Source organism: Ambystoma mexicanum, assembly GCF_040938575.1.
Source record: "Ambystoma mexicanum isolate Mex_15411 chromosome 12 unlocalized genomic scaffold, UKY_AmexF1_1 Mex_chr12_unloc.1, whole genome shotgun sequence".
Lineage (NCBI taxonomy): Eukaryota > Metazoa > Chordata > Amphibia > Caudata > Ambystomatidae > Ambystoma > Ambystoma mexicanum.
The window spans coordinates 4,447,894-4,472,262 of record NW_027182322.1 but is presented as its reverse complement, the minus strand read 5'-3'; the positions used below and the strand labels follow the sequence as shown (position 1 = coordinate 4,472,262).

Genomic DNA, 24,369 nt, shown 5'->3' with positions numbered 1-24,369 from the left:
ACCTGATCCCCAGTCACTTATTTAAGATCTCAATAATCAAGTCAGAATCCAAATGAAAGTCATCAAAGTGGAGCCAATTAGAAATAATATAGTTACACAAACCTGGCAATGGTGCGGCAGCCAGGGCCGATAATGGCCGGCCAGCCTGAGAGCAGGAAAGTGTGAGAGCAGTGATGGTCTTGTGAGAGTTTACAGCTGTTATTGACCCTGTCCCCTTTGATTGCAGAGTTTTCTCCCTATAAGAAGTGCAGAGGCTCCCTCCGGGGTGCTAATAGTACATTTATTTTTTGCGCAGGAGAAGTGCTCTTCACCAATTGCACGTGCCAAATCACCTGAAGGCCACCACCATAAAATTCAGGCATTCATGTTCATGCGTCCTCCATGTTATGTCCTTATAAAGGGATGCATGTTCATGATGACTCCATGTCACACCTGCATACAAGGATGCATGTTCATGCCGCCTCGTTCTCTTGGCTTCATACAGGGATTTTATCTCCTCCCTGTCTCACCCTCATGCAGGGATGCATGACCAATGCTCCTTCCCTTCTCGCCCGCATACATGGATGCACGTTCATGTCTTCTCGTTCTCTCGGCTTCATACGGGGATTTTATCTCCTCCCTGTCTCACCCTCAGGAAGGGATGCATGCCCAATGCTCCTTCACGTCTCGCCCGCATACATGGATGCACGTTCACGCCTCCTCCTTCTCTCGGCTTCATACGGGGATCATATCTCCTCCCTGTCTCACCCTCATGCAGGGATGCATGACCAATGGTCCTTCCTGTCTCGCCCGCATACATGGATGCACGTTCACGCCTCCTCCTTCTCTCGGCTTCATACGGGGATCATATCTCCTCCCTGTCTCACCCTCATGCAGGGATGCATGACCAATGCTCCTTCCCTTCTCGCCTGCATACATGGATGCACGTTCACGCCTCCTCCTACTCTCGGCTTCATACGGGGATCATATCTCCTCCCTGTCTCACCCTCATGCAGGGATGCATGACCAACGCTCCTTCCTGTCTCGCCCGCATACATGGATGCACGTTCACGCCTCCTCCTTCTCTCGGCTTCATACGGGGATCATATCTCCTCCCTGTCTCACCCTCATGCAGGGATGCATGACCAATGCTCCTTCCCTTCTCGCCTGCATACATGGATGCACGTTCACGCCTCCTCCTTCTCTCGGCTTCATACGTGGATCATATCTCCTCAATGTCTCACCCTCACTTCCAACATGTGTAACTTCTTGTTCTCTTTGACGTCTGGGGCATGGGTGGCTACTGCACAGCTCTAGATGTCGCCCACCTGCAAGGTGCTATGGAAAGCACTTTTCCACATTGGACGTGCTATATTAACCCCCTCTCCCCAAATACAATAAAAATAAAGAAATATATGTGCTTCCATAATGTCTACCTTCTAATGTTTCATATGTGTAAGCACATTGTCCTCCTCCTGACCACATTCTAAAACTATGTGCAAATTGTTCCTTCCATAAACTGTCACTTCCTTGGCCCTTTATTTATAATGACTGTTATACTCTCTCTCTTTCCGCCACAGTATAAAAAAGCCTAGCACACCTCATGATTGGACTAAGAAATTCCTGTCATTTAGTTGGAAATGATTTTCCCATTATCCCCAAAAACTCCTCACTGTGTCTAAGAACGCTTTTTTTCACAGGACAATACAGATCAGATTGACTTGAAAGGTCCTTTCACGCGACTACAGAATGCCTCTCATTCCACTAAAAGATACGCCAGTGCCTACAATAGCCTAGGACTAGACTATGAGTCCCAATGTAGAAAGACCACAAGTCCACAGATATGCCTGTTTATTTAAACATCTGTATTATCATCAGCGTGTGACTGTAAAGGCGGGACCTTGCGCTCTCTGTAACGCGCTCCATTGGCAACATCAGTTAAATGTCGTTGGTTCAATCCCTCGCGGATGTTGTTTTTATTCCCATTTGTAACTGGGAAATACTGTCGCTGCAATACATATGTCTTAATCAAGCTAGTGGTTATTGACGTAAATGGCAGTGTTATAATGTTTCATGTACTGCAAATGTCACCACATAATGCGCTCTTAATTAGATTTGGTTGAAATACATTACAGTCACCCGATGAAAAAGTGTGCAGAGAGCATTAAAGAAACAAAAGGTTCATAACAGTAACAGGACATATCGAATTGTTTCAGTCCTCCACAGAGATTGCCAATGTATTAATGGAAATTCTAAAATATCTGCCCAACTGCCGTGACATTGCCTCACCGCAATGCCGTGACTCGGATTCGAACCGAGGTTGCTGCGGCCACAACGCAGAGTACTAACCACTATACGATCACGGCGAGCTACTTGGGCTGCTACAATGTGACGTTCCACCTCTATCATAAGCTGTACTCCATCTGTGATGTCATGACTCATGTTTGAATTAAAGGTTGGTTGTGATGTTATCCATGAGAATAAGTGGACACCTGATCCCCAGTCACTTATTAAAGATCTCAATAATCAAGTCAGAATCCAAATGAAAGTCATCAAAGTGGAGCCAATTAGAAATAATATAGTTACACAAACCTGGCAATGGTGCGGCAGCCAGGGCCGATAATGGCCCGCCAGCCTGAGAGCAGGAAAGCGTGAGAGCAGTGATGGTCTTGTGAGAGTTTACAGCTGTTATTGACCCTGTCCCCTTCCATTGCAGAGTTTTCTCCCTATAAGAAGTGCAGAGGCTCCCTCCGGGGTGCTAATAGTAAATTTATTTTTTTGCGCAGGAGAAGTGCTCTTCACCAATTGCACGTGCCAAATCACCCGAAGGCCACCACCATAAAATTCAGGCATTCATGTTCATGCGTCCTCCATGTTATGTCCTTATAAAGGGATGCATGTTCATGATGACTCCATGTCACACCTGCATACAAGGATGCATGTTCATGCCGCCTCGTTCTCTTGGATTCATACAGGGATTTTATCTCCTCCCTGTCTCACCCTCATGCAGGGATGCATGACCAATGCTCCTTCCCTTCTCGCCCGCATACATGGATGCACGTTCATGTCTCCTCGTTCTCTCTGCTTCATACGGGGATTTTATCTCCTCCCTGTCTCACCCTCAGGAAGGGATGCATGACCAATGCTCCTTCCCGTCTCGCCCGCATACATGGATGCACGTTCACGCCTCCTCCTTCTCTCGGCTTCATACGGGGATCATATCTCCTCCCTGTCTCACCCTCATGCAGGGATGCATGACCAATGCTCCTTCCTGTCTCGCCCGCATACATGGATGCACGTTCACGCCTCCTCCTTCTCTCAGCTTCATACGGGGATCATATCTCCTCCCTGTCTCACCCTCATGCAGGGATGCATGACCAATGCTCCTTCCCTTCTCGCCTGCATACATGGATGCACGTTCACGCCTCCTCCTTCTCTCGGCTTCAAAAGGGGATCATATCTCCTCCCTGTCTCACCCTCATGCAGGGATGCATGACCAACGCTCCTTCCTGTCTCGCCCGCATACATGGATGCACGTTCACGCCTCCTCCTTCTCTCGGCTTCATACGGGGATCATATCTCCTCCCTGTCTCACCCTCATGCAGGGATGCATGACCAATGCTCCTTCCCTTCTCGCCTGCATACATGGATGCACGTTCACGCCTCCTCCTTCTCTCGGCTTCATACGGGGATCATATCTCTTCAATGTCTCACCCTCACTTCCAACATGTGTAACTTCTTGTTCTCTTTGACGTCTGGGGCATGGGTGGCTACTGCACAGCTCTAGATGTCGCCCACCTGCAAGGTGCTATGGAAAGCACTTTTCCACATTGGACGTGCTATATTAACCCCCTCTCCCCAAATACAATAAAAATAAAGAAATATATGTGCTTCCATAATGTCTACCTTCTAATGTTTCATATGTGTAAGCAATTGTCCTCCTCCTGACCACATTCTAAAACTATGTGCAAATTGTTCCTTCCATAAACTGTCACTTCCTTGGCCCTTTATTTATAATGACTGTTATACTCTCTCTCTTTCCGCCACAGTATAAAAAAGCCTAGCACACCTCATGATTGGACTAAGAAATTCCTGTCATTTAGTTGGAAATGATTTTCCCATTATCCCCAAAAACTCCTCACTGTGTCTAAGAACGCTTTTTTTCACAGGACAATACAGATCAGATTGACTTGAAAGGTCCTTTCACGCGACTACAGAATGCCTCTCATTCCACTAAAAGATACGCCAGTGCCTACAATAGCCTAGGACTAGACTATGAGTCCCAATGTAGAAAGACCACAAGTCCACAGATATGCCTGTTTATTTAAACATCTGTATTATCATCAGCGTGTGACTGTAAAGGCGGGACCTCGCGCTCTCTGTAACGCGCTCAATTGGCAACATCAGTTAAATGTCGTTGGTTCAATCCCTCGCGGATGTTGTTTTTATTCCCATTTGTAACTGGGAAATACTGTCGCTGCAGTACATATGTCTTAATCAAGCTAGTGGTTATTGACGTAAATGGCAGTGTTATAATGTTTCATGTACTGCAAATGTCACCACATAATGCGCTCTTAATTAGATTTGGTTGAAATACATTACAGTCACCCGATGAAAAAGTGTGCAAAGAGCATTAAAGAAACAAAAGGTTCATAACAGTAACAGGACATATCGAATTGTTTCAGTCCTCCACAGAGATTGCCAATGTATTAATGGAAATTCTAAAATATCTGCCCAACTGCCGTGACATTGCCTCACCGCAATGCTGTGACTCGGATTCGAACCGAGGTTGCTGCGGCCACAATGCAGAGTACTAACCACTATACGATCACGGCGAGCTACTTGGGCTGCTACAATGTGACGTTCCACCTCTATCATAAGCTGTACTCCATCTGTGATGTCATGACATGTTTGAATTAAAGGTTGGTTGTGATGTTATCCATGAGAATAAGTGGACACCTGATCCCCAGTCACTTATTTAAGATCTCAATAATCAAGTCAGAATCCAAATGAAAGTCATCAAAGTGGAGCCAATTAGAAATAATACAGTTACACAAACCTGGCAATGGTGCGGCAGCCAGGGCCGATAATGGCCCGCCAGCCTGAGAGCAGGAAAGTGTGAGAGCAGTGATGGTCTTGTGAGAGTTTACAGCTGTTATTGACCCTGTCCCCTTCCATTGCAGAGTTTTCTCCCTATAAGAAGTGCAGAGGCTCCCTCCGGGGTGCTAATAGTACATTTATTTTTTTGCGCAGGAGAAGTGCTCTTCACCAATTGCACGTGCCAAATCACCCGAAGGCCACCACCATAAAATTCAGGCATTCATGTTCATGCGTCCTCCATGTTATGTCCTTATAAAGGGATGCATGTTCATGATGACTCCATGTCACACCTGCATACAAGGATGCATGTTCATGCCGCCTCGTTCTCTTGGCTTCATACAGGGATTTTATCTCCTCCCTGTCTCACCCTCATGCAGGGATGCATGACCAATGCTCCTTCCCTTCTCGCCCGCATACATGGATGCACGTTCATGTCTCCTCGTTCTCTCGGCTTCATACGGGGATTTTATCTCCTCCCTGTCTCACCCTCAGGAAGGGATGCATGACCAATGCTCCTTCCCGTCTCGCCTGCATACATGGATGCACGTTCACGCCTCCTCCTTCTCTCGGCTTCATACGGGGATCATATCTCCTCCCTGTCTCACCCTCATGCAGGGATGCATGACCAATGCTCCTTCCTGTCTCGCCCGCATACATGGATGCACGTTCACGCCTCCTCCTTCTCTCGGCTTCATACAGGGATCATATCTCCTCCCTGTCTCACCCTCATGCAGGGATGCATGACCAATGCTCCTTCCCTTCTCGCCTGCATACATGGATGCACGTTCACGCCTCCTCCTTCTCTCGGCTTCATACGGGGATCATATCTCCTCCCTGTCTCACCCTCATGCAGGGATGCATGACCAATGCTCCTTCCTGTCTCGCCCGCATACATGGATGCACGTTCACGCCTCCTCCTTCTCTCGGCTTCATACGGGGATCATATCTCCTCCCTGTCTCACCCTCATGCAGGGATGCATGACCAATGCTCCTTCCCTTCTCGCCTGCATACATGGATGCACGTTCACGCCTCCTCCTTCTCTCGGCTTCATACGGGGATCATATCTCCTCAATGTCTCACCCTCACTTCCAACATGTGTAACTTCTTGTTCTCTTTGACGTCTGGGGCATGGGTGGCTACTGCACAGCTCTAGATGTCGCCCACCTGCAAGGTGCTATGGAAAGCACTTTTCCACATTGGACGTGCTATATTAACCCCCTCTCCCCAAATACAATAAAAATAAAGAAATATATGTGCTTCCATAATGTCTACCTTCTAATGTTTCATATGTGTAAGCACATTGTCCTCCTCCTGACCACATTCTAAAACTATGTGCAAATTGTTCCTTCCATAAACTGTCACTTCCTTGGCCCTTTATTTATAATGACTGTTATACTCTCTCTCTTTCCGCCACAGTATAAAAAAGCTTAGCACACCTCATGATTGGACTAAGAAATTCCTGTCATTTAGTTGGAAATGATTTTCCCATTATCCCCAAAAACTCCTCACTGTGTCTAAGAACGCTTTTTTTCACAGGACAATACAGATCAGATTGACTTGAAAGGTCCTTTCACGCGACTACAGAATGCCTCTCATTCCACTAAAAGATACGCCAGTGCCTACAATAGCCTAGGACTAGACTATGAGTCCCAATGTAGAAAGACCACAAGTCCACAGATATGCCTGTTTATTTAAACATCTGTATTATCATCAGCGTGTGACTGTAAAGGCGGGACCTCGCGCTCTCTGTAACGCGCTCCATTGGCAACATCAGTTAAATGTCGTTGGTTCAATCCCTCGTGGATGTTGTTTTTATTCCCATTTGTAACTGGGAAATACTGTCGCTGCAATACATATGTCTTAATCAAGCTAGTGGTTATTGACGTAAATGGCAGTGTTATAATGTTTCATGTACTGCAAATGTCACCACATAATGCGCTCTTAATTAGATTTGGTTGAAATACATTACAGTCACCCGATGAAAAAGTGTGCAAAGAGCATTAAAGAAACAAAAGGTTCATAACAGTAACAGGACATATCGAATTGTTTCAGTCCTCCACAGAGATTGCCAATGTATTAATGGAAATTCTAAAATATCTGCCCAACTGCCATGACATTTCCTCACCGCAATGCCGTGACTCGGATTCCAACCGAGGTTGCTGCGGCCACAACGCAGAGTACTAACCACTATACAATCACGGCGAGCTACTTGGGCTGCTACAATGTGACGTTCCACCTCTATCATAAGCTGTACTCCATCTGTGATGTCATGACTCATGTTTGAATTAAAGGTTGGTTGTGATGTTATCCATGAGAATAAGTGGACACCTGATCCCCAGTCACTTATTTAAGATCTCAATAATCAAGTCAGAATCCAAATGCAAGTCATCAAAGTGGAGCCAATTAGAAATAATATAGTTACACAAACCTGGCAATGGTGCGGCAGCCAGGGCCGATAATGGCCCGCCAGCCTGAGAGCAGGAAAGTGTGAGAGCAGTGATGGTCTTGTGAGAGTTTACAGCTGTTATTGACCCTGTCCCCTTCCATTGCAGAGTTTTCTCCCTATAAGAAGTGCAGAGGCTCCCTCCGGGGTGCTAATAGTAAATTTATTTTTTTGCGCAGGAGAAGTGCTCTTCACCAATTGCACGTGCCAAATCACCCGAAGGCCACCACCATAAAATTCAGGCATTCATGTTCATGCGTCCTCCATGTTATGTCCTTATAAAGGGATGCATGTTCATGATGACTCCATGTCACACCTGCATACAAGGATGCATGTTCATGCCGCCTCGTTCTCTTGGCTTCATACAGGGATTTTATCTCCTCCCTGTCTCACCCTCATGCAGGGATGCATGACCAATGCTCCTTCCCTTCCCGCCCGCATACATGGATGCACTTTCATGTCTCCTCGTTCTCTCTGCTTCATACGGGGATTTTATCTCCTCCCTGTCTCACCCTCAGGAAGGGATGCATGACCAATGCTCCTTCCCGTCTCGCCCGCATACATGGATGCACGTTCACGCCTCCTCCTTCTCTCGGCTTCATACGGGGATCATATCTCCTCTCTGTCTCACCCTCATGCAGGGATGCATGACCAATGCTCCTTCCTGTCTCGCCCGCATACATGGATGCACGTTCACGCCTCCTCCTTCTCTCGGCTTCATACGGGGATCATATCTCCTCCCTGTCTCACCCTCATGCAGGGATGCATGACCAATGTTCCTTCCCTTCTCGCCTGCATACATGGATGCACGTTCACGCCTCCTCCTTCTCTCGGCTTCAAAAGGGGATCATATCTCCTCCCTGTCTCACCCTCATGCAGGGATGCATGACCAACGCTCCTTCCTGTCTCGCCCGCATACATGGATGCACGTTCACGCCTCCTCCTTCTCTCGGCTTCATACGGGGATCATATCTCCTCCCTGTCTCACCCTCATGCAGGGATGCATGACCAATGCTCCTTCCCTTCTCGCCTGCATACATGGATGCACGTTCACGCCTCCTCCTTCTCTCGGCTTCATACGGGGATCATATCTCCTCAATGTCTCACCCTCACTTCCAACATGTGTAACTTCTTGTTCTCTTTGACGTCTGGGGCATGGGTGGCTACTGCACAGCTCTAGATGTCGCCCACCTGCAAGGTGCTATGGAAAGCACTTTTCCACATTGGACGTGCTATATTAACCCCCTCTCCCCAAATACAATAAAAATAAAGAAATATATGTGCTTCCATAATGTCTACCTTCTAATGTTTCATATGTGTAAGCACATTGTCCTCCTCCTGACCACATTCTAAAACTATGTGCAAATTGTTCCTTCCATAAACTGTCACTTCCTTGGCCCTTTATTTATAATGACTGTTATACTCTCTCTCTTTCCGCCACAGTATAAAAAAGCTTAGCACACCTCATGATTGGACTAAGAAATTCCTGTCATTTAGTTGGAAATGATTTTCCCATTATCCCCAAAAACTCCTCACTGTGTCTAAGAACGCTTTTTTTCATAGGACAATACAGATCAGATTGACTTGAAAGGTCCTTTCACGCGACTACAGAATGCCTCTCATTCCACTAAAAGATACGCCAGTGCCTACACTAGCCTAGGACTAGACTATGAGTCCCAATGTAGAAAGACCACAAGTCCACAGATATGCCTGTTTATTTAAACATCTGTATTATCATCAGCGTGTGACTGTAAAGGCGGGACCTCGCGCTCTCTGTAACGCGCTCCATTGGGAACATCAGTTAAATGTCGTTGGTTCAATCCCTCGTGGATGTTGTTTTTATTCCCATTTGTAACTGGGAAATACTGTCGCTGCAATACATATGTCTTAATCAAGCTAGTGGTTATTGACGTAAATGGCAGTGTTATAATGTTTCATGTACTGCAAATGTCACCACATAATGCGCTCTTAATTAGATTTGGTTGAAATACATTACAGTCACCCGATGAAAAAGTGTGCAAAGAGCATTAAAGAAACAAAAGGTTCATAACAGTAACAGGACATATCGAATTGTTTCAGTCCTCCACAGAGATTGCCAATGTATTAATGGAAATTCTAAAATATCTGCCCAACTGCCGTGACATTTCCTCACCGCAATGCCGTGACTCGGATTCCAACCGAGGTTGCTGCGGCCACAACGCAGAGTACTAACCACTATACGATCACGGCGAGCTACTTGGGCTGCTACAATGTGACGTTCCACCTCTATCATAAGCTGTACTCCATCTGTGATGTCATGACTCATGTTTGAATTAAAGGTTGGTTGTGATGTTATCCATGAGAATAAGTGGACACCTGATCCCCAGTCACTTATTTAAGATCTCAATAATCAAGTCAGAATCCAAATGCAAGTCATCAAAGTGGAGCCAATTACAAATAATATAGTTACACAAACCTGGCAATGGTGCGAAAGCCAGGGCCGATAATGGCCCGCCAGCCTGAGAGCAGGAAAGTGTGAGAGCAGTGATGGTCTTGTGAGAGTTTACAGCTGTTATTGACCCTGTCCCCTTCCATTGCAGAGTTTTCTCCCTATAAGAAGTGCAGAGGCTCCCTCCGGGGTGCTAATAGTACATTTATTTTTTTGCGCAGGAGAAGTGCTCTTCGCCAATTGCACGTGCCAAATCACCCGAAGGCCACCACCATAAAATTCAGGCATTCATGTTCATGCGTCCTCCATGTTATGTCCTTATAAAGGGATGCATGTTAATGATCACTCCATGTCACACCTGCATACAAGGATGCATGTTCATGCCGCCTCGTTCTCTTGGCTTCATACAGGGATTTTATCTCCTCCCTGTCTCACCCTCATGCAGGGATGCATGACCAATGCTCCTTCCCTTCTCGCCCGCATACATGGATGCACGTTCATGTCTTCTCGTTCTCTCGGCTTCATACGGGGATTTGATCTCCTCCCTGTCTCACCCTCAGGAAGGGATGCATGCCCAATGCTCCTTCACGTCTCGCCCGCATACATGGATGCACGTTCACGCCTCCTCCTTCTCTCGGCTTCATACGGGGATCATATCTCCTCCCTGTCTCACCCTCATTCAGGGATGCATGACCAATGGTCCTTCCTGTCTCGCCCGCATACATGGATGCACGTTCACGCCTCCTCCTTCTCTCGGCTTCATACGGGGATCATATCTCCTCCCTGTCTCACCCTCATGCAGGGATGCATGACCAATGCTCCTTCCCTTCTCGCCTGCATACATGGATGCACGTTCACGCCTCCTCCTACACTCGGCTTCATACGGGGATCATATCTCCTCCCTGTCTCACCCTCATGCAGGGATGCATGACCAACGCTCCTTCCTGTCTCGCCCGCATACATGGGTGCACGTTCACGCCTCCTCCTTCTCTCGGCTTCATACGGGGATCATATCTCCTCCCTGTCTCACCCTCATGCAGGGATGCATGACCAATGCTCCTTCCCTTCTCGCCTGCATACATGGATGCACGTTCACGCCTCCTCCTTCTCTCGGCTTCATACGGGGATCATATCTCCTCAATGTCTCACCCTCACTTCCAACATGTGTAACTTCTTGTTCTCTTTGACGTCTGGGGCATGGGTGGCTACTGCACAGCTCTAGATGTCGCCCACCTGCAAGGTGCTATGGAAAGCACTTTTCCACATTGGACGTGCTATATTAACCCCCTCTCCCCAAATACAATAAAAATAAAGAAATATATGTGCTTCCATAATGTCTACCTTCTAATGTTTCATATGTGTAAGCACATTGTCCTCCTCCTGACCACATTCTAAAACTATGTGCAAATTGTTCCTTCCATAAACTGTCACTTCCTTGGCCCTTTATTTATAATGACTGTTATACTCTCTCTCTTTCCGCCACAGTATAAAAAAGCCTAGCACACCTCATGATTGGACTAAGAAATTCCTGTCATTTAGTTGGAAATGATTTTCCCATTATCCCCAAAAACTCCTCACTGTGTCTAAGAACGCTTTTTTTCACAGGACAATACAGATCAGATTGACTTGAAAGGTCCTTTCACGCGACTACAGAATGCCTCTCATTCCACTAAAAGATACGCCAGTGCCTACAATAGCCTAGGACTAGACTATGAGTCCCAATGTAGAAAGACCACAAGTCCACAGATATGCCTGTTTATTTAAACATCTGTATTATCATCAGCGTGTGACTGTAAAGGCGGGACCTCGCGCTCTCTGTAACGCGCTCCATTGGCAACATCAGTTAAATGTCGTTGGTTCAATCCCTCGCGGATGTTGTTTTTATTCCCATTTGTAACTGGGAAATACTGTCGCTGCAATACATATGTCTTAATCAAGCTAGTGGTTATTGACGTAAATGGCAGTGTTATAATGTTTCATGTACTGCAAATGTCACCACATAATGCGCTCTTAATTAGATTTGGTTGAAATACATTACAGTCACCCGATGAAAAAGTGTGCAGAGAGCATTAAAGAAACAAAAGGTTCATAACAGTAACAGGACATATCGAATTGTTTCAGTCCTCCACAGAGATTGCCAATGTATTAATGGAAATTCTAAAATATCTGCCCAACTGCCGTGACATTGCCTCACCGCAATGCCGTGACTCGGATTCGAACCGAGGTTGCTGCGGCCACAACGCAGGGTACTAACCACTATACGATCACGGCGAGCTACTTGGGCTGCTACAAAGTGACGTTCCACCTCTATCATAAGCTGTACTCCATCTGTGATGTCATGACTCATGTTTGAATTAAAGGTTGGTTGTGATGTTATCCATGAGAATAAGTGGACACCTGATCCCCAGTCACTTATTAAAGATCTCAAAAATCAAGTCAGAATCCAAATGAAAGTCATCAAAGTGGAGCCAATTAGAAATAATATAGTTACACAAACCTGGCAATGGTGCGGCAGCCAGGGCCGATAATGGCCCGCCAGCCTGAGAGCAGGAAAGTGTGAGAGCAGTGATGGTCTTGTGAGAGTTTACAGCTGTTATTGACCCTGTCCCCTTCCATTGCAGAGTTTTCTCCCTATAGGAAGTGCAGAGGCTCCCTCCGGGGTGCTAATAGTAAATTTATTTTTTTGCGCAGGAGAAGTGCTCTTCACCAATTGCACGTGCCAAATCACCCGAAGGCCACCACCATAAAATTCAGGCATTCATGTTCATGCGTCCTCCATGTTATGTCCTTATAAAGGGATGCATGTTCATGATGACTCCATGTCACACCTGCATACAAGGATGCATGTTCATGCCGCCTCGTTCTCTTGGCTTCATACAGGGATTTTATCTCCTCCCTGTCTCACCCTCATGCAGGGATGCATGACCAATGCTCCTTCCCTTCTCGCCCGCATACATGGATGCACGTTCATGCCTCCTCCTTCTCTCGGCTTCATACGGGGATCATATCTCCTCCCTGTCTCACCCTCATGCAGGGATGCATGACCAATGCTCCTTCCTGTCTAGCCCGCATACATGGATGCACGTTCACGCCTCCTCCTTCTCTCGGCTTCATACGGGGATCATATCTCCTCCCTGTCTCACCCTCATGCAGGGATGCATGACCAATGCTCCTTCCCTTCTCGCCTGCATACATGGATGCACGTTCACGCCTCCTCCTTCTCTCGGCTTCATACGGGGATCATATCTCCTCCCTGTCTCACCCTCATGCAGGGATGCATGACCAATGCTCCTTCCTGTCTCGCCCGCATACATGGATGCATGTTCACGCCTCCTCCTTCTCTAGGCTTCATACGGGGATCATATCTCCTCCCTGTCTCACCCTCATGCAGGGATGCATGACCAATGCTCCTTCCCTTCTCGCCTGCATATATGGATGCACGTTCACGCCTCCTCCTTCTCTCGGCTTCATACGGGGATCATATCTCCTCAATGTCTCACCCTCACTTCCAACAAGTGTAACTTCTTGTTCTCTTTGACGTCTGGGGCATGGGTGGCTACTGCACAGCTCTAGATGTCGCCCACCTGCAAGGTGCTATGGAAAGCACTTTTCCACATTGGACGTGCTATATTAACCCCCTCTCCCCAAATACAATAAAAATAAAGAAATATATGTGCTTCCATAATGTCTACCTTCTAATGTTTCATATGTGTAAGCACATTGTCCTCCTCCTGACCACATTCTAAAACTATGTGCAAATTGTTCCTTCCATAAACTGTCACTTCCTTGGCCCTTTATTTATAATGACTGTTATACTCTCTCTCTTTCCGCCACAGTATAAAAAAGCCTAGCACACCTCATGATTGGACTAAGAAATTCCTGTCATTTAGTTGGAAATGATTTTCCCATTATCCCCAAAAACTCCTCACTGTGTCTAAGAACGCTTTTTTTCACAGGACAATACAGATCAGATTGACTTGAAAGGTCCTTTCACGCGACTACAGAATGCCTCTCATTCCACTAAAAGATACGCCAGTGCCTACAATAGCCTAGGACTAGACTATGAGTCCCAATGTAGAAAGACCACAAGTCCACAGATATGCCTGTTTATTTAAACATCTGTATTATCATCAGCGTGTGACTGTAAAGGCGGGACCTCGCGCTCTCTGTAACGCGCTCCATTGGCAACATCAGTTAAATGTCGTTGGTTCAATCCCTCGCGGATGTTGTTTTTATTCCCATTTGTAACTGGGAAATACTGTCGCTGCAATACATATGTCTTAATCAAGCTAGTGGTTATTGACGTAAATGGCAGTGTTATAATGTTTCATGTACTGCAAATGTCACCACATAATGCGCTCTTGATTAGATTTGGTTGAAATACATTACAGTCACCCGATGAAAAAGTGTGCAGAGAGCATTAAAGAAACAAAAGGTTCATAACAGTAACAGGACATATCGAATTGTTTCAGTCCTCCACAGAGATTGCCAATGTATTAATGGAAATTCTAAAATATCTGCCCAACTGCCGTGACATTGCCTCACCGCAATGCCGTGACTCGGATTCGAACCGAGGTTGCTGCGGCCACAACGCAGGGTACTAACCACTATACGATCACAGCGAGCTACTTGGGCTGCTACCATGTGACGTTCCACCTCTATCATAAGCTGTACTCCATCTGTGATGTCATGACTCATGTTTGAATTAAAGGTTGGTTGTGATGTTATCCATGAGAATAAGTGGACACCTGATCCCCAGTCACTTATTAAAGATCTCAATAATCAAGTCAGAATCCAAATGAAAGTCATCAAAGTGGAGCCAATTAGAAATAATATAGTTACACAAACCTGGCAATGGTGCGGCAGCCAGGGCCGATAATGGCCCGCCAGCCTGAGAGCAGGAAAGTGTGAGAGCAGTGATGGTCTTGTGAGAGTTTACAGCTGTTATTGACCCTGTCCCCTTCCATTGCAGAGTTTTCTCCCTATAAGAAGTGCAGAGGCTCCCTCCGGGGTGCTAATAGTAAATTTATTTTTTTGCGCAGGAGAAGTGCTCTTCACCAATTGCACGTGCCAAATCACCCGAAGGCCACCACCATAAAATTCAGGCATTCATGTTCATGCGTCCTCCATGTTATGTCCTTATAAAGGGATGCATGTTCATGATGACTCCATGTCACACCTGCATACAAGGATGCATGTTCATGCCGCCTCGTTCTCTTGGCTTCATACAGGGATTTTATCTCCTCCCTGTCTCACCCTCATGCAGGGATGCATGACCAATGCTCCTTCCCTTCTCGCCCGCATACATGGATGCACGTTCACGCCTCCTCCTTCTCTCGGCTTCATACGGGGATCATATCTCCTCCCTGTCTCACCCTCATGCAGGGATGCATGACCAATGCTCCTTCCTGTCTCGCCCGCATACATGGATGCACGTTCACGCCTCCTCCTTCTCTCGGCTTCATACGGGGATCATATCTCCTCCCTGTCTCACCCTCATGCAGCGATGCATGACCAATGCTCCTTCCCTTCTCGCATGCATACATGGATGCACGTTCACGCCTCCACCTTCTCTCGGCTTCAAAAGGGGATCATATCTCCTCCCTGTCTCACCCTCATGCAGGGATGCATGACCAACGCTCCTTCCTGTCTCGCCCGCATACATGGATGCACGTTCACGCCTCCTCCTTCTCTCGGCTTCATACGGGGATCATATCTCCTCCCTGTCTCACCCTCATGCAGGGATGCATGACCAATGCTCCTTCCCTTCTCGCCTGCATACATGGATGCACGTTCACGCCTCCTCCTTCTCTCGGCTTCATACGGGGATCATATCTCCTCAATGTCTCACCCTCACTTCCAACATGTGTAACTTCTTGTTCTCTTTGACGTCTGGGGCATGGGTGGCTACTGCACAGCTCTAGATGTCGCCCACCTGCAAGGTGCTATGGAAAGCACTTTTCCACATTGGACGTGCTATATTAACCCCCTCTCCCCAAATACAATAAAAATAAAGAAATATATGTGCTTCCATAATGTCTACCTTCTAATGTTTCATATGTGTAAGCAATTGTCCTCCTCCTGACCACATTCTAAAACTATGTGCAAATTGTTCCTTCCATAAACTGTCACTTCCTTGGCCCTTTATTTATAATAACTGTTATACTCTCTCTCTTTCCGCCACAGTATAAAAAAGCCTAGCACACCTCATGATTGGACTAAGAAATTCCTGTCATTTAGTTGGAAATGATTTTCCCATTATCCCCAAAAACTCCTCACTGTGTCTAAGAACGCTTTTTTTCACAGGACAATACAGATCAGATTGACTTGAAAGGTCCTTTCACGCGACTACAGAATGCCTCTCATTCCACTAAAAGATACGCCAGTGCCTACAATAGCCTAGGACTAGACTATGAGTCCCAATGTAGAAAGACCACAAGTCCACAGATATGCCTGTTTATTTAAACATCTGTATTATCATCAGCGTGTGACTGTAAAGGCGGGACCTCGCGCTCTCTGTAACGCGCTCCATTGGCAACATCAGTTAAATGTCGTTGGTTCAATCCCTCGCGGATGTTGTTTTTATTCCCATTTGTAACTGGGAAATACTGTCGCTGCAATACATATGTCTTAATCAAGCTAGTGGTTATTGACGTAAATGGCAGTGTTATAATGTTTCATGTACTGCAAATGTCACCACATAATGCGCTCTTAATTAGATTTGGTTGAAATACATTACAGTCACCCGATGAAAAAGTGTGCAAAGAGCATTAAAGAAACAAAAGGTTCATAACAGCAACAGGACATATCGAATTGTTTCAGTCCTCCACAGATATTGCCAATGTATTAATGGAAATTCTAAAATATCTGCCCAACTGCCGTGACATTGCCTCACCGCAATGCCGTGACTCGGATTCGAACCGAGGTTGCTGCGGCCACAACGCAGAGTACTAACCACTATACGATCACGGCGAGCTACTTGGGCTGCTACAATGTGAAGTTCCACCTCTATCATAAGCTGTACTCCATCTGTGATGTCATGACTCATGTTTGAATTAAAGGTTGGTTGTGATGTTATCCATGAGAATAAGTGGACACCTGATCCCCAGTCACTTATTTAAGATCTCAATAATCAAGTCAGAATCCAAATGAAAGTCATCAAAGTGGAGCCAATTAGAAATAATATAGTTACACAAACCTGGCAATGGTGCGGCAGCCAGGGCCGATAATGGCCCGCCAGCCTGAGAGCAGGAAAGTGTGAGAGCAGTGATGGTCTTGTGAGAGTTTACAGCTGTTATTGACCCTGTCCCCTTTCATTGCAGAGTTTTCTCCCTATAAGAAGTGCAGAGGCTCCCTCCGGGGTGCTAATAGTACATTTATTTTTTTGCGCTGGAGAAGTGCTCTTCACCAATTGCACGTGCCAAATCACCCGAAGGCCACCACCATAAAATTCAGGCATTCATGTTCATGCGTCCTCCATGTTATGTCCTTATAAAGGGATGCATGTTCATGATGACTCCATGTCACATCTGCATACAAGGATGCATGTTCATGCCGCCTCGTTCTCTTGGCTTCATACAGGGATTTTATCTCCTCCCTGTCTCACCCTCATGCAGGGATGCATGACCAATGCTCCTTCCCTTCTCGCCCGCATACATGGATGCACGTTCATGTCTCCTCGTTCTCTCGGCTTCATACAGGGATTTTATCTGCTCCCTGTCTCACCCTCAGGAAGGGATGCATGACCAATGCTCCTTCCCGTCTCGCCCGCATACATGGATGCACGTTCACGCCTCCTCCTTCTCTCGGCTTCATACGGGGATCATATCTCCTCCCTGTCTCACCCTCATGCAGGGATGCATGACCAATGCTCCTTCCTGTCTCGCCTGCATATATGGATGCACGTTCACGCCTCCTCCTTCTCTCGGCTTCATACGGGGATCATATCTCCTCCCTGTCTCACCCTCATGCAGGGATGCATGACCAATGCTCCTTCCTGTCTCGCCCGCATACATGGATGCATGTTCACGCCTCCTCCTTCTCTCGGCTTCATACGGGGATCATATCTCCTCCCTGTCTCACCCTCATGCAGGGATGCATGACCAATGCTCCTTCCCATCTCGCCTGCATACATGGATGCACGTTCACGCCTCCTCCTTCTCTCGGCTTCATACGGGGATCATATCTCCTCAATGTCTCACCCTCACTTCCAACAAGTGTAACTTCTTGTTCTCTTTGACGTCTGGGGCATGGGTGGCTACTGCACAGCTCTAGATGTCGCCCACCTGCAAGGTGCTATGGAAAGCACTTTTCCACATTGGACGTGCTATATTAACCCCCTCTCCCCAAATACAATAAAAATAAAGAAATATATGTGCTTCCATAATGTCTACCTTCTAATGTTTCATATGTGTAAGCACATTGTCCTCCTCCTGACCACATTCTAAAACTATGTGCAAATTGTTCCTTCCATAAACTGTCACTTCCTTGGCCCTTTATTTATAATGACTGTTATACTCTCTCTCTTTCCGCCACAGTATAAAAAAGCCTAGCACACCTCCTGATTGGACTAAGAAATTCCTGTCATTTAGTTGGAAATGATTTTCCCATTATCCCCAAAAACTCCTCACTGTGTCTAAGAACGCTTTTTTTCACAGGACAATACAGATCAGATTGACTTGAAAGGTCCTTTCACGCGACTACAGAATGCCTCTCATTCCACTAAAAGATACGCCAGTGCCTACAATAGCCTAGGACTAGACTATGAGTCCCAATGTAGAAAGACCACAAGTCCACAGATATGCCTGTTTATTTAAACATCTGTATTATCATCAGCGTGTGACTGTAAAGGCGGGACCTCGCGCTCTCTGTAACGCGCTCCATTGGCAACATCAGTTAAATGTCGTTGGTTCAATCCCTCGCGGATGTTGTTTTTATTCCCATTTGTAACTGGGAAATACTGTCGCTGCAATACATATGTCTTAATCAAGCTAGTGGTTATTGACGTAAATGGCAGTGTTATAATGTTTCATGTAATGCAAATGTCACCACATAATGCACTCTTAATTAGATTTGGTTGAAATACATTACAGTCACCCGATGAAAAAGTGTGCAAAGAGCATTAAAGAAACAAAAGGTTCATAACAGTAACAGGACATATCGAATTGTTTCAGTCCTCTACAGAGATTGCCAATGTATTAATGGAAATTCTAAAATATCTGCCCAACTGCTGTGACATTGCCTCACCGCAATGCCGCGAACCGAGGTTGCTGCGGCCACAACGCAGAGTACTAACCACTATACAATCACGGCGAGCTACTTGGGCTGCTACAATGTGACGTTCCACCTCTATCATAAGCTGTACTCCATCTGTGATGTCATGGCTCATGTTTGAATTAAAGGTTGGTTGTGATGTTATCCATGAGAATAAGTGGACACCTGATCCCCAGTCACTTATTTAAGATCTCAATAATCAAGTCAGAATCCAAATGAAAGTCATCAAAGTGGAGCCAATTAGAAATAATATAGTTACACAAACCTGGCAATGGTGCGGCAGCCAGGGCCGATAATGGCCCGCCAGCCTGAGAGCAGGAAAGTGTGAGAGCAGTGATGGTCTTGTGAGAGTTTACAGCTGTTATTGACCCTGTCCCCTTCCATTGCAGAGTTTTCTCCCTATAAGAAGTGCAGAGGCTCCCTCCGGGGTGCTAATAGTACATTTATTTTTTTGCGCAGGAGAAGTGCTCTTCACCAATTGCACGTGCCAAATCACCCGAAGGCCACCACCAAAAAATTCAGGCATTCATGTTCATGCGTCCTCCATGTTATGTCCTTATAAAGGGATGCATGTTCATGATGACTCCATGTCACACCTGCATACAAGGGTGCATGTTCATGCCGCCTCGTTCTCTTGGCTTCATACAGGGATTTTATCTCCTCCCTGTCTCACCCTCATGCAGGGATGCATGACCAATGCTCCTTCCCTTCTCGCCCGCATAGATGGATGCACGTTCATGTCTCCTCGTTCTCTCGGCTTCATACGGGGATTTTATCTCCTCCCTGTCTCACCCTCAGGAAGGGATGCATGACCAATGCTCCTTCCCGTCTCGCCCGCATACATGGATGCACGTTCACGCCTCCTCCTTCTCTCGGCTTCATACGGGGATCATATCTCCTCCCTGTCCCACCCTCATGCAGGGATGCATGACCAATGCTCCTTCCTGTCTCGCCCGCATACATGGATGCACGTTCACGCCTCCTCCTTCTCTCGGCTTCATACTGGGATCATATCTCCTCCCTGTCTCACCCTTATGCAGGGATGCATGACCAATGCTCCTTCCCTTCTCGCCTGCATACATGGATGCACGTTCACGCCTCCTCCTTCTCTCGGCTTCATACGGGGATCATATCTCCTCCCTGTCTCACCCTCATGCAGGGATGCATGACCAATGCTCCTTCCTGTCTCGCCCGCATACATGGATGCACGTTCACGCCTCCTCCTTCTCTCGGCTTCATACGGGGATCATATCTCCTCCCTGTCTCACCCTCATGCAGGGATGCATGACCAATGCTCCTTCCCTTCTCGCCTGCATACATGGATGCACGTTCACGCCTCCTCCTTCTCTCGGCTTCATACGGGGATCATATCTCCTCAATGTCTCACCCTCACTTCCAACATGTGTAACTTCTTGTTCTCTTTGACGTCTGGGGCATGGGTGGCTACTGCACAGCTCTAGATGTCGCCCACCTGCAAGGTGCTATGGAAAGCACTTTTCCACATTGGACGTGCTATATTAACCCCCTCTCCCCAAATACAATAAAAATAAAGAAATATATGTGCTTCCATAATGTCTACCTTCTAATGTTTCATATGTGTAAGCACATTGTCCTCCTCCTGACCACATTCTAAAACTTTGTGCAAATTGTTCCTTCCATAAACTGTCACTTCCTTGGCCCTTTATTTATAATGACTGTTATACTGTCTCTCTTTCCGCCACAGTATAAAAAAGTCTAGCACACCTCATGATTGGACTAAGAAATTCCTGTCATTTAGTTGGAAATGATTTTCCCATTATCCCCAAAAACTCCTCACTGTGTCTAAGAACGCTTTTTTTCACAGGACAATTCAGATCAGATTGACTTGAAAGGTCCTTTCACGCGACTACAGAATGCCTCTCATTCCACTAAAAGATACGCCAGTGCCTACAATAGCCTAGGACTAGACTATGAGTCCCAATGTAGAAAGACCACAAGTCCACAGATATGCCTGTTTATTTAAACATCTGTATTATCATCAGCGTGTGACTGTAAAGGCGGGACCTCGCGCTCTCTGTAACGCGCTCCATTGGCAACATCAGTTAAATGTCGTTGGTTCAATCCCTCGCGGATGTTGTTTTTATTCCCATTTGTAACTGGGAAATACTGTCGCTGCAATACATATGTCTTAATCAAGCTAGTGGTTATTGACGTAAATGGCAGTGTTATAATGTTTCATGTACTGCAAATGTCACCACATAATGCGCTCTTAATTAGATTTGGTTGAAATACATTACAGTCACCCGATGAAAAAGTGTGCAAAGAGCATTAAAGAAACAAAAGGTTCATAACAGTAACAGGACATATCGAATTGTTTCAGTCCTCCACAGAGATTGCCAATGTATTAATGGAAATTCTAAAATATCTGCCCAACTGCCGTGACATTGCCTCACCGGAATGCCGTGACTCGGATTCGAACCGAGGTTGCTGCGGCCACAACGCAGAGTACTAACCACTATACAATCACGGCAAGCTACTTGGGCTACTACGATGTGACGTTCCACCTCTGTCATAAGCTGTACTCCATCTGTGATGTCATGACTCATGTTTGAATTAAAGGTTGGTTGTGATGTTATCCATGAGAATAAGTGGACACCTGATCCCCAGTCACTTATTTAAGATCTCAATAATCAAGTCAGAATCCAAATGAAAGTCATCAAAGTGGAGCCAATTAGAAATAATATAGTTACACAAACCTGGCAATGGTGTGGCAGCCAGGGCCGATAATGGCCCGCCAGCCTGAGAGCAGGAAAGTGTGAGAGCAGTGATGGTCTTGTGAGAGTTTACAGCTGTTATTGACCCTGTCCCCTTCCATTGCAGAGTTTTCTCCCTATAGGAAGTACAGAGGCTCCCTCAGGGGTGCTAATAGTACATTTATTTTTTTGCGCAGGAGAAGTGCTCTTCACCAATTGCACGTGCCAAATCACCCGAAGGCCACCACCATAAAATTCAGGCATTCATGTGCATGCGTCCTCCATGTTATGTCCTTATAAAGGGATGCATGTTCATGATGACTCCATGTCACACCTGCATACAAGGATGCATGTTCATGCCGCCTCGTTCTCTTGGCTTCATACAGGGAATTTATCTCCTCCCTGTCTCACCCTCATGCAGGGATGCATGACCAATGCTCCTTCCCTTCTCGCCCGCATACATGGATGCACGTTCATGTCTCCTCGTTCTCTCGGCTTCATACGGGGATTTTATCTCCTCCCTGTCTCACCCTCAGGAAGGGATGCATGACCAATGCTCCTTCCCGTCTCGCCTGCATACATGGATGCACGTTCACGCCTCCTCCTTCTCTCGGCTTCATACGGGGATCATATCTCCTCCCTGTCTCACCCTCATGCAGGGATGCATGACCAATGCTCCTTCCTGTCTCGCCCGCATACATGGATGCACGTTCACGCCTCCTCCTTCTCTCGGCTTCATACAGGGATCATATCTCCTCCCTGTCTCACCCTCATGCAGGGATGCATGACCAATGCTCCTTCCCTTCTCGCCCGCATACATGGATGCACGTTCACGCCTCCTCCTTCTCTCGGCTTCATACGGGGATCATATCTCCTCCCTGTCCCACCCTCATGCAGGGATGCATGACCAATGCTCCTTCCTGTCTCGCCCGCATACATGGATGCACGTTCACGCCTCCTCCTTCTCTCGGCTTCATACGGGGATCATATCTCCTCCCTGTCTCACCCTTATGCAGGGATGCATGACCAATGCTCCTTCCCTTCTCGCCTGCATACATGGATGCACGTTCACGCCTCCTCCTTCTCTCGGCTTCATACGGGGATCATATCTCCTCCCTGTCTCACCCTCATGCAGGGATGCATGACCAATGCTCCTTCCTGTCTCGCCCGCATACATGGATGCACGTTCACGCCTCCTCCTTCTCTCGGCTTCATACGGGGATCATATCTCCTCCCTGTCTCACCCTCATGCAGGGATGCATGACCAATGCTCCTTCCCTTCTCGCCTGCATACATGGATGCACGTTCACGCCTCCTCCTTCTCTCGGCTTCATACGGGGATCATATCTCCTCAATGTCTCACCCTCACTTCCAACATGTGTAACTTCTTGTTCTCTTTGACGTCTGGGGCATGGGTGGCTACTGCACAGCTCTAGATGTCGCCCACCTGCAAGGTGCTATGGAAAGCACTTTTCCACATTGGACGTGCTATATTAACCCCCTCTCCCCAAATACAATAAAAATAAAGAAATATATGTGCTTCCATAATGTCTACCTTCTAATGTTTCATATGTGTAAGCACATTGTCCTCCTCCTGACCACATTCTAAAACTTTGTGCAAATTGTTCCTTCCATAAACTGTCACTTCCTTGGCCCTTTATTTATAATGACTGTTATACTGTCTCTCTTTCCGCCACAGTATAAAAAAGTCTAGCACACCTCATGATTGGACTAAGAAATTCCTGTCATTTAGTTGGAAATGATTTTCCCATTATCCCCAAAAACTCCTCACTGTGTCTAAGAACGCTTTTTTTCACAGGACAATTCAGATCAGATTGACTTGAAAGGTCCTTTCACGCGACTACAGAATGCCTCTCATTCCACTAAAAGATACGCCAGTGCCTACAATAGCCTAGGACTAGACTATGAGTCCCAATGTAGAAAGACCACAAGTCCACAGATATGCCTGTTTATTTAAACATCTGTATTATCATCAGCGTGTGACTGTAAAGGCGGGACCTCGCGCTCTCTGTAACGCGCTCCATTGGCAACATCAGTTAAATGTCGTTGGTTCAATCCCTCGCGGATGTTGTTTTTATTCCCATTTGTAACTGGGAAATACTGTCGCTGCAATACATATGTCTTAATCAAGCTAGTGGTTATTGACGTAAATGGCAGTGTTATAATGTTTCATGTACTGCAAATGTCACCACATAATGCGCTCTTAATTAGATTTGGTTGAAATACATTACAGTCACCCGATGAAAAAGTGTGCAAAGAGCATTAAAGAAACAAAAGGTTCATAACAGTAACAGGACATATCGAATTGTTTCAGTCCTCCACAGAGATTGCCAATGTATTAATGGAAATTCTAAAATATCTGCCCAACTGCCGTGACATTGCCTCACCGCAA

At 46.4% G+C, this 24,369-nt stretch overlaps 4 non-coding genes across 4 annotated transcripts; all 4 read right to left on the bottom strand.

Annotated features, from left to right (window-relative positions):
• Positions 1 to 2,273: 2,273 nt before the first annotated feature.
• On the bottom strand, positions 2,274 to 2,345 carry TRNAH-GUG (transfer RNA histidin (anticodon GUG)). The gene has a single exon. It is a non-coding gene; the product is annotated as a tRNA-His (tRNA).
• Positions 2,346 to 12,150: 9,805 nt separating this feature from the next.
• TRNAH-GUG (transfer RNA histidin (anticodon GUG)) lies at positions 12,151 to 12,222 on the bottom strand. The gene has a single exon. It is a non-coding gene; the product is annotated as a tRNA-His (tRNA).
• A 4,629-nt stretch (positions 12,223 to 16,851) lies between these two features.
• TRNAH-GUG (transfer RNA histidin (anticodon GUG)) lies at positions 16,852 to 16,923 on the bottom strand. Its single transcript has one exon. It is a non-coding gene; the product is annotated as a tRNA-His (tRNA).
• A 4,738-nt stretch (positions 16,924 to 21,661) lies between these two features.
• On the bottom strand, positions 21,662 to 21,733 carry TRNAH-GUG (transfer RNA histidin (anticodon GUG)). The gene has a single exon. It is a non-coding gene; the product is annotated as a tRNA-His (tRNA).
• Between the last annotated feature and the right edge of the window lie 2,636 nt (positions 21,734 to 24,369).